Source organism: Gossypium arboreum, chromosome 4 (genome assembly GCF_025698485.1).
Source record: "Gossypium arboreum isolate Shixiya-1 chromosome 4, ASM2569848v2, whole genome shotgun sequence".
Lineage (NCBI taxonomy): Eukaryota > Viridiplantae > Streptophyta > Magnoliopsida > Malvales > Malvaceae > Gossypium > Gossypium arboreum.
The window spans coordinates 20302667-20313458 of NC_069073.1; the positions used below are offsets into that span (position 1 = coordinate 20302667).

Consider the following 10792-nt stretch of genomic DNA (forward strand, 5'->3'; position numbering starts at 1 on the left):
AAGGAGCATTTATTTTGCTAACAGGGGGCGACAAGAGTTGGTGTTGAATTTAAACTTTGATGTTGGAGGGATCCCACATCGGGAAGCTAACATAAAGTGGATGCGAAGCTGGCTTTAAATAGAGGGAACCATGAGGAGAGTAAAGGTACCTTTCTTGGCTGATCCCTTTCGCTGTATGGCGTGCTCGTTTGGGTTGGGCATCGGCTAAGAGTGCGCGGAGCGTGGATTAACTCCAGTCTCCTATCAGGTGTGTATGTCTCACTACTCTAGCTGTAGGATGGCTACTTCGGGCCGTGATGGGCCGAAAGGGGCTATGTGGGCCCAATGGGCCTACGGGCCCAATTGGATAAGTTGTTTGATTGTGTAGTAAATATTGGACTAGGCTAGTTGAATCTCATATTTGTGGCTAGATTTGGGCTAAAAGGGCCACACGAGCGTGTGGGCCCATTTGGGCTGAGAATGGGCTTTAGGGCCATTCGTATTGTTATCCCTGTTTAGAATACTTTAGTTTACCAAATTATAGAAATGCCCTCGACTTGTAAAATTACCAAAGTACCCTCGATTTATAGAATTACTGTTTTACCCTTGATTTACAGAATTACTGTTTTACCCTCGATTGTGAAATTACTGAAATACCGCTATAGGGTAGAATTACCGAAATACCCCTAGTTTGTAAAATTACCAAAATACCACTGGTTTGTGAAATTACTGAAATACCCTCAATTTGTAAAATTACCAAAATACTCTAATTTACAAAATTACAGAAATACCCTTGACTTTCTAAAAATTATAGAAATACCATTGGTTTACAAAATTATTGAAATACCCTTGGTTTGTAGATTTACCAAAACACCCTTGTAGGATGAAATGACTAAAATACCCCTAATAGGTAAAAAGGCTGTAAAGCCCCTATAGGGTAAAGTGACCGTAATACCCCTGTATGGTAAAATGACGAATATGTCCTTATGTTCTGTATGACTGATGTGCTTAGGAATTTACATATATTGATATTGGATTAGTTAACTTTGAGTGATAGGTGGTGGTTATCGTAGGTGATTGATTTTGGAAACGTTTCAACTTCAACCCATAACAGGTGTGTAATAACCCTCGCAGTAGCTTAGATTAATATTCGCCGAAAAGCTGAAATGCTAAAATTCTGGCATTTCAGGAACTTGGGATTTTGCCTTTGCTTAAAGATGCGATAGATGCGATATGATCAGTGTTTCGATCGATGGAGCAGGTAAGAGCGCAATTTTGTGCACGATGGTAAGTTGGGCCTCAATGGGCTAGAATCGAGCCCAATGGGCTTTCGGGCCTATTTGGGTAAAACTAATAGAAAATGGAATCTGGAAAAGTTGCATGTTAACACGGTTAGTACTGTTGTAAAATTTGGATTAAGCAGGCTTAGTGGGCTAAATCAGCATTTGTAGGGCCCATTAGGGGTTTTGGGCCCAAAAGCCCGAATTTGATAAAGTGGGTTAAAGATCATTGTTTAAACACTCAAAAATATTGATAATTGTTAATGAAATGGAAGACCCTGATATTTGGTAAAATTATGAAATTACCCTTATAATATGAAAAATGACTGTTTTGCCCTTGTGGGCAAGTGGTGACTTAATTTGTGTGGTTGATGGATTTGATTGTGAATATATGTTGGTGATATGAATGACTTGACTGTGATTGTTTGATTCAAATATGGGCATGAAATTCTGCATACATGACATGTTGCATGGGTTGGGTTTTATAAATGGAGGAAGTGCTAAAAGGGCTATGCCCGGCCATCAAAAGGGCTTTGCCCGATTATTAAAAGAGGCTAGGCCTCCAGTTATATGATAAAGCTATCTATGCCAGTGGAGAGTTTGGTTGGGTGGGTTGAGTTATTCCCCAAATGGTGTGTTGGTTGGTACGGGTGGAGAGTAGCGGATGGTGGGTTGAGTAGTCTCCCCAAATGGGCTTGCATACATTCATTGATATTACATGTGATATTGGAATGGGCCTATGGGCCATACCACTTACAGTAAAGGCTTCGGCCAGTGATATGATTTATGAAAAGGCTTCGGCCCAGTGATATGATTTATGAAAAGGCTTCGGCCCAGTATATGTCGAGACTGAATTAGGGCTTAGGCCCATATTGCTACTGTTTAAGGGCTGAGGCCCTGCATCTTATTCTTGAATAGGGCTTTGGCCCAGATTGTACTGACACTGTGTTATTCACTGTTTGTTTTTTGTTGGGGATTACACACTGAGTTTTCGTAAACTCACCCCGTTTCTAACTGTGCAGGTAATCCCTAAGCTTAGATGGTTTGGAGCTGCGAGGGACTCGGAGATGGCCACACTACTATTTCTATTTCTCTTAATTGCAATAAGTAACCGGTTTATTTTTTTTATAAGTTTTATGTTATTAATATTATTATTTGGTTTTATGTTGTAATAAGGCCATTTTAATTATTTTTCTGGGATTATTTTATTTTATACCCTATATTTTTCTGATAACAATATGTGTAACACCCCTAACTCGTGACCGACGCCGGTGTCGGACACAAGGGGTTAACGGCCAAACCCTCTCAAGATGCCAACCAATTTGACATTACCAGTCAGGCTGGAAAACTGCGTCACCGTCGCCTTAAAAATCATATCTTGAGTTTCAAAACTCGGAAACTGGTTTCGTAAATTTTCCCTGAATTTAGACTCATATACCCATCCATGGATTTATTTTTAGAATTTTTGGTTGGGCCAATTGGTACAGTTTATTAGTTAAAGTCACCCATGTTACAGGGACCGACTGCTCTGACCTTCACGTGTTACAACTTGAATATCTCTCTGTACAGGGCTTTAATACTGGTGCCGTTTGTTTCTAATGAAACTAGACTGAAAATGGAATCTGTACATATAAGGTATGACTCCTAATTCTTTCTGGATAATTTATGGTAAATTTTCAAAGTCGCGACAGGGGACCCAGAAACCGTTCTGGCCCTGTCTCACGAGAACCTTAATATTTCTCAGTATACTGCTCATATGGTCGTTTCGTTTCGTCCATATAAAATAGATTCATCAAGGTTCAGTTCCATAATTTACTCACTATTTAGTTCTACTTCTACTATTTTTAGTGATTTTTCAATCTCATCTCACTGCTGCTGTCCGCAACAGTTACTGCAGTAGACTATGCCAATTTCATGAATTTTTCCTTGGCCTTAATCATCCATCATACATGACACAAATTATGGCCACCTTATCAAAATTTGAGTTTCTAAGACTCGTGGCTATAGGTTCTAGCATCCCACTCGACGACCACATAGGCCATTTTCACATGGCTTAAAGTTTACAACCCACAATTCGACAAAATATAATAGCCTATACATGCCAAATGTTCTTCAACAACAAAAACAATACCACAAGATTTCAGCCGTTGTGATGACTTCAACGACGGTCCCGATCACGCAAACAATACGAGTCCGAGAGACCTAAAATGGGTGACAAGAAAACACCGAGTGAGTTTACAACTCAGTAAGTCATAAGCATTCATCAATCCACCGATAAAGTTACTACTACATGTACAACAAATGAGGCTAGGTACTCGTCCATATCGAATCTATACCATAATACCTCGGACCTTTCGGTCCAATCTCGTACCAATTCATACATCCACATTTCATATTCTACACAACAAGATAATCGAAGCATTTTACACATTAACTCATTTTCCAGCACAACCATACAATTTCAATCATCACATAGATTTAAGGCTTACCAATTTCAACCCCAAGCATGAACGTATTCTCTATTCGTCATGAGCTCGAGGTACTTACCCGATCCGCTGTCCATACTCAATTCAATGGAGACACACCTCCATATATTTAAAGTACGCACACACAGTGCTTACTACTCGATTTCGCACACTTAGTGCCACGTAATTTAAGCCCACACACAGTGCCATACCCTCCGAGCTCGCACACCCAAGGTCGTATTTTTTCCAGCTTGCACACTTAGTGCCATATATTTCCAGCACGCACACTTAGTGCCGATCTCGTCACCGCATACACGTATTGTTCAAGACACTTAGTGCCGAAAGCAAACTTTCTACACATTTCACTATTTCTCTTACATTCAACAAATGTCATCACTCCATACACATACATTTTCATTCATATATATATATGTCATCCCATTAAACACAATTGTATAAATTTTACAATCATTTAAGCAATATCAAATACGTGCTTAATGACTTACCTTGTTTGGGGTAGAACGGTTCCAAATCGGCTACTCGTTTGCTTTCTCCTTTCCTTTGTCCAATCTAGTTCCCTTTGCTCTTGAGCTAAATCAAACAATTTACCTCTCCATCAAACACAAACATACGGAATTCACATGCATTATTATGGTTATTGCGAATACTTAACACAACTAAGCTGAAAATTTACTCAATCTCATCTTAATTTATTGCTACTTATTTATCAAAGTTTCCAATACAAGGTATTTAACACCTATGCCCATTTGTACCCTATATGGTCGAATGCTTCATTCCTTACCCAATTAACCATCCAACAATTTTTCAGCCTCATTACCACCATTTTCATGTCTAATTGTTTAAATACTCTCAAGCTCATTCACAAGTACTATTATACATCTCATTAAGCATTAATCATGTTGCAACATAAATTCTATAGCATGGCGAATACTCATGCACACACACATAACAACAAGAACTCAATGGCACAAAATTTCCTTTTGTTAAACATTCGAACTTACTCATTTCCATGCTTTCATCACAACAACATCAAAACACTCACCAAGGAAAACAACATGCATGGCAATTTTAACTCACCTAACAACTTAGTTTCGATTTGAGATTCAAGGAAAATTTTGAACCAATCCTCCAAATCATGCATGCATTTTCAAGAGTGGCATAAAACATACCTTCTTGTATCAAAACACCTTAGTCTAGTAAGCTCCCATGGCTGATTTTCTCAAGCTTTTCCCCCTTTCTTCTTAGTATATTCGCCAAGCAAGGAGAAAATGAGAGAATGAACACCCTTTTTTTCTTTCTTTCTTTGCTTTTGTTTCTCTCATGTACTGCAAGGGGGGAAAGCATCCACACTCTTTTTTTTTTTTTGTTATCATCATTTTCTTTTTCCATTTCTTTAATGCTAACTTTCTTATTTTATTGTTTCCTACATGCATCACTAGTCTAACATGTTGGAGACATGTTTCCACCCATAGCATGGCCGCCATCATGCTTCATTTTGGCTAATTTGACATGCAAGGACAACACTTTCCCACATGTATTAATAGGCCACCTTACATTTGCCTAGCACATTTCTAAATTTTCTCACATAAGTCCTATTTGATAAAAATTCACTTACAATTAACAAAATCCAAACATGAAATTTTCACACATGCATATATACATATAATGAGCATCAATTATGATGGTTAATTATTATTATGACTCGGTTTAGTGGTCCCGAAACCACTTTCCGACTAGGGTCAATTTAGGGATGTCACAACTCTCCCCCACTTAAGAAATTTTCGTCCCCGAAAATCTTACCGTAAATAGGCTCGGTATCGCTCTTTCATAGAGTCCTCAAGTTCCCAAGTGGCTTCTTCCATTCGAGTTTATGCCACAACACCTTCACTAACGGATTTTCCTATTGCGCAACTCTTTTACTTCACGCCTCATAATGTGAACGGTTCCTCTTCATAGCTCAAATTAGGCTGAATCTCAATCTCAGATGGAGCAATTACGTGCGATGGATCAGACCTATATCGTCGAAGCATCGAGACATGAAAAACGTTGTGAATCCTTTCGAGCTCAGGGGGAAAAATTAATCGATATGCGACTGGCCCAATTCGTTCGGATACTTCATATGGCCCGATGAACCTCGGACTCAATTTGCCCTTACGACCAAATCTAAGCACCTTCTTCCAAGGTGAAACTTTGAGAAAGACCTTGTCTCCAACCTGATATTCAATATCTTTTCTTTTCAAATCCGCATACGACTTTTGGCGATCCGGCGACTTTCAAACTTTCACGAATTACTCGAACTTTTGCTCGGCATCCTTAACCAAATCAACCTCAAGAATTTACCTTCACTAAGTTCACCAGAATAATGGGGTACGGCATTTACGATCAGTATAAAGCCTCGTAAGGCGCCATCTTAATACTTGATTGAAAGCTATTGTTGTAAGCGAATTCAATCAAAGGCGATACTGCTCCCATGAACCACTAAACTCAAGGATGCAACATCTCAACATATCCTCGAGTATTTGAATTATCCGTTCGGATTGACCATCGATTTGGGGTGAAAGCGGTGCTAAAATGCGTTTGGTACCCAAAGCCTCTTGCAATTTCTTCCAAAACCGCGACGTAAATCTTGGGTCTCTATCCGACACGATAGAAATAGGTACCCCATGCAATCGAACAATTTGGGAGACGTATAATTCTGCCAACTTATCGAGCGTAAAATCCGTGCGGACAGGGATAAAATGAGCAGACTTGGTCAGTCTATCAACAATGACCCAAACCGAGTCTTTCATATTCTGAGTCAATGGTAACCCAGACACAAAGTCCATTGTTACTCGATCCCATTTCCATTCGGGTATCATGATCGGCTGAAGTAATCCCGATGGCACTTGATGTTCCGCTTTCACTTGTTGACATATCAGACACCTTGAAACAAATTCAGAAATGTCTCGTTTCATACCGGGCCACCAAAATTGGCGTTTCAGGTCATTGTACATTTTAGTACTACCCGGGTGGATTGACATTCGACTACAATGGGCTTCATTCAGAATTATCGAAATAAGTTCCGAATTCTTTGGAACACACAGACGACTTCGAACCTCAAACAATCGTCATCATCAATTTGAAACTCGATTCCTTGTTCGAACACACTCACCCGTTTTGCAAGCAACTCCTCATCAACTTTCGAGCTTCACGAATTTGATGAGCCAATAATGGTTTGGTCTTTAATTCGGCTACTAACACATTGTCGGGTAGAATAGACAAGTGTACATTCATCGTCAGAAAGCAAACAAAGTGATTTCCGACTTAAGGCATCCGCAACCACATTAGCCTTTCGGGTGATAATCAATGACGAGTTCATAATCTTTTAACAACTCGAGCCATCGTCTTTGTCGCAGATTTAAGTCTCTCGAGTCATCAAATATTTGAGACTTTTGTGATCCGAATACACATGGCACTTCTCACCAAATAAGTAATGTCGCCATATCTTTAAGGCGAACACGATGGCAGCCAATTCGAGATCATGGGTTGGATAATTTTTCTCATGTGGCTTTAATTATCTCGACGCATAGGCCACAACTCGCCCTTCTTGTATCAATACTCAACCCAACCCAAGTAGGGATGCGTCACTATAAATGACAAACTCTTTGCCCGATTCGGGTTGCACTAGAATTGGGGCTTCATCAAATAAGCTTTCAGTTGATCGAAACTTTTTCGACATTTCTCTCGTCCATTCGAACTTAACATCCTTTTGGAGTAGCCGTCATCATTGTGGCTATTGTCGAGAAACCTTTACAAATCGTCGGTAATAACCGCAAGCCCCAAAAAGCTCCTAACTTGGTAACATTCCTTGGTGGTTTCCAATCGACTATGGCCAAAATTTTGTTCGGGTCCACCCTGACACCCGATGCGGACACCACGTGCCCCAAAAAGCTAACCTCTTTCAACCAAAATTCACATTTACTGAACTTTGCGTATAACTGCTTATCTCGTAAGATTTGCAACACTAGCCTCGGTGTTCAAGATGTTCGGTTTCATCTCGAATAGACCAAAATGTCATCGATAAATACAACTACGAACCGATCCAAGTATGGCTGAAAATTCTATTCATTAAATCCATAAACACCGTAGGGCATTAGTGAGCCCAAACGGCATCACCAAGAATTCGTAGTGACTGTACCTCGTTCTAAAAGCGGTTTTGGGTATGTCCGATTCTCGGACCCTCAACTGATAGTACCCCGACCTCAAATCTATCTTTGAAAACACCGAGGCTCCCTTTAATTGATCAAACAAATCGTCAATTCGTGGCAATGGATATTTATTCTTTATCGTCACTTTATTGAGTTGACGATAGTCGATGCACAACCTCATGGTTCCGTCCTTCTTCTTCACAAACAATACAAAAGCGCCCATGGAGAAAAACTCGGTCGAGCGAAACCTCTATCCGTCAATTCTTGCAATTGAACCTTCAATTCCTTTAATTCCGTTAATGCCATACGACACGGGCTATTGAAATCGGCGTAGTACGGTACAACCGATGTCGAATTCCACTTCTCGAACCGGTGGCAATCCCGGTAACTCCTCAGGAAAAACATCTGAATACTCACAAACCACTGGTACCGATTCGAGTTTCCTTTCCGTCTCTTTACTTCCAAACACATACGCAAGGTATGTTTCACACCCCTTTTTCACATACCTCCGAGCGGTCATAGAAGATATTATCGCTGGCGCTCCTTTTAAATCAGTAGACTCGACTCGGACTACCTCATTATTTGCACTCCTCAAATCAATGGTTTTCCTTTTGCAGTCCACCACTGCATCATGTACGGTCAGCCAATCCATACCAAGAATAACATCGAATTCATTAAATGGTAGAAGCATCAGATCGGCCGGAAAACAGGATTCTCAAATTATTAGGGGGCATCTCTTGCACACTTTATCAACGAGCACGTATTGACCTAAAGGGTTTGACACTCGAATTACGAACTCAAGAGACTCAACGGTAGAGTCTTCTTTGGATGCTAAGGTTTCACATACATATGAGTGAGTAGAGCCGGGTCAATCAATGCAATCACAATAGTATCAAAGAGAGTAAAAGTACCGGTGATAACGTCGGGGAGGATGCCTCCTCTCGTGCGCGGATGGCATATGCTCTAGCAGAGCACGGGTCTCGGATCGGACAGCCAGATTAGAGGCTCCTCTCTAATTACCACCCCTACCTCCAGAGATTCTCGGGGGCCTACCTCCAGCCGTCGTTCCACTAGGTCTTGCACCTTGCGTCTTATTCCTCTCATCTAGCTCCGTGCAATCTCTAATGAAGTGGTCCTTCGAACCGCATCCATAACAGGCCCTATTAACAGACTTACCCCAACATTCACCTAGGTGTCGTCTTCCACATTGGGGGCATTCAGGTCTCTCTTGACGATTATTGCCCACACTAGCTACTGAAGTAGCTCGGGAGTCCGTCAATGGTCGGGCTCTAATGGAAATTCCCGCAGTCGTCCTCGACTTACTGGTGTCCTCCCTGAACCTCTTTACAGCCGAGAACGGAGCTTTACTCGTCGATCTTTTACGGTAATCTCTTGCTTCAAATTCAGCCTTCTTCTTCTCCTTCCCAAGTTCTTCCGCCTTGCAGGCTCGTTCGACTAGTGTCACGAACTCCTTTATCTCTAAAATTCCCACTAGTAACTTTAACTCTTCATTCAATCCTTCTTCAAATCTTTTGCACATCGCAACCTCATCAGCCACACACTCCCGAGCATACCGACTAAGTCTTACGAACTCATGTTCGTATTCGAATCTGATCATCCGGCCTTGCTTGAGTTCCAAGAATTCCTTACGCTCGATCGATGAACCGTTGACTAATGTATTTCTTTGAAATTGGATTGGAAGAAATCCCAAGTAACTCGTTCATTTGGGACTATGGAAATTAAAGTCCTCCACCAATAGTAAGTGAGTCTCATAACAAGGATATAGCACACTTAAGACATTCATCGGTGTGCATGACAGTTCATCTAACACTCTAATGGTGTTATCGAGCGAACTCGGCCTTTTCGGCATCATCAAGAACTATGGCCTTGAACTCCTTGGCCCCACGCTTCCTAATCAAGTCCACGGTGGTTTACTCAGCCTCACAGGATCGATGAATCGGAGGCATTGCGGGCTCTTGGGTGGAGTATTTAAATTCGGGAATGGTTGGACAGCCGGGTTGGTTCGGGCATATTATGCGACCTACTCATTCATCATGGTGAAGAAGGCTTGTTTCGCCCTTCATTTTGATTATTCGCGGATGACCGAGGCTCAGCAGGCGGTGTCCCTTGCGCAGAGCAGCCGCTACACTTTCAACGTCATCCGCCAAGGGTCTCTACCCCGGGTTCCATTGCTAATCAAAACAAAAATTCCAACCGTCAGAAGTCATCACATTATTAAGCGCTAACAATTTGGCATGTATAGCTAGACTCACACGCGCTATGGTAGTCCTAGAACCGACTAAACCATAGCTCTGATACCAATAAAATTGTAACACCCCTAACTCGTGACCGACGCCGGTGTCGGACACGAGGGGTTAACGGCCAAACCCTCTCAAGATGCCAACCAATTTGATATTACCAGTCAGGCTGGAAAACTGCATCACCGTCGCCTTAAAAATCATATCTCGAGTTTCAAAACTCAGAAACTGGTTTCGTAAATTTTCCCTGAATTTAGACTCATATACCCATCCATGGATTTATTTTTAGAATTTTTGGTTGGGCCAATTGGTACAGTTTATTAGTTAAAGTCACCCATGTTACAGGGACCGACTGCTCTGACCTTCACGCGTTACAACTTGAATATCTCTCTGTACAGGGCTTTAATACTGGTGCCGTTTGTTTCTAATGAAACTAGACTCAAAATGGAATCTGTACATATAAGGCATGACTCCTAATTCTTTCTGGATAATTTATGGTAAATTTTCAAAGTCGCGACAGGGGACCCAGAAACCGTTCTGGCCCTGTCTCACGAGAACCTTAATATTTCTCAGTATACTGCTCATATGGTCGTTTCGTTTCG

At 41.2% G+C, this 10792-nt stretch overlaps 1 long non-coding RNA gene across 1 annotated transcript; it reads left to right on the plus strand.

Annotated features, from left to right (window-relative positions):
- The first annotated feature begins 1160 nt into the window (after positions 1–1160).
- LOC128291745 (uncharacterized) lies at positions 1161–2472 on the plus strand. The gene is made up of 2 exons (XR_008281570.1): positions 1161–1240; positions 2282–2472. It is a non-coding gene; the product is annotated as an uncharacterized LOC128291745 (long non-coding RNA).
- The last annotated feature ends 8320 nt before the right edge of the window (positions 2473–10792 follow it).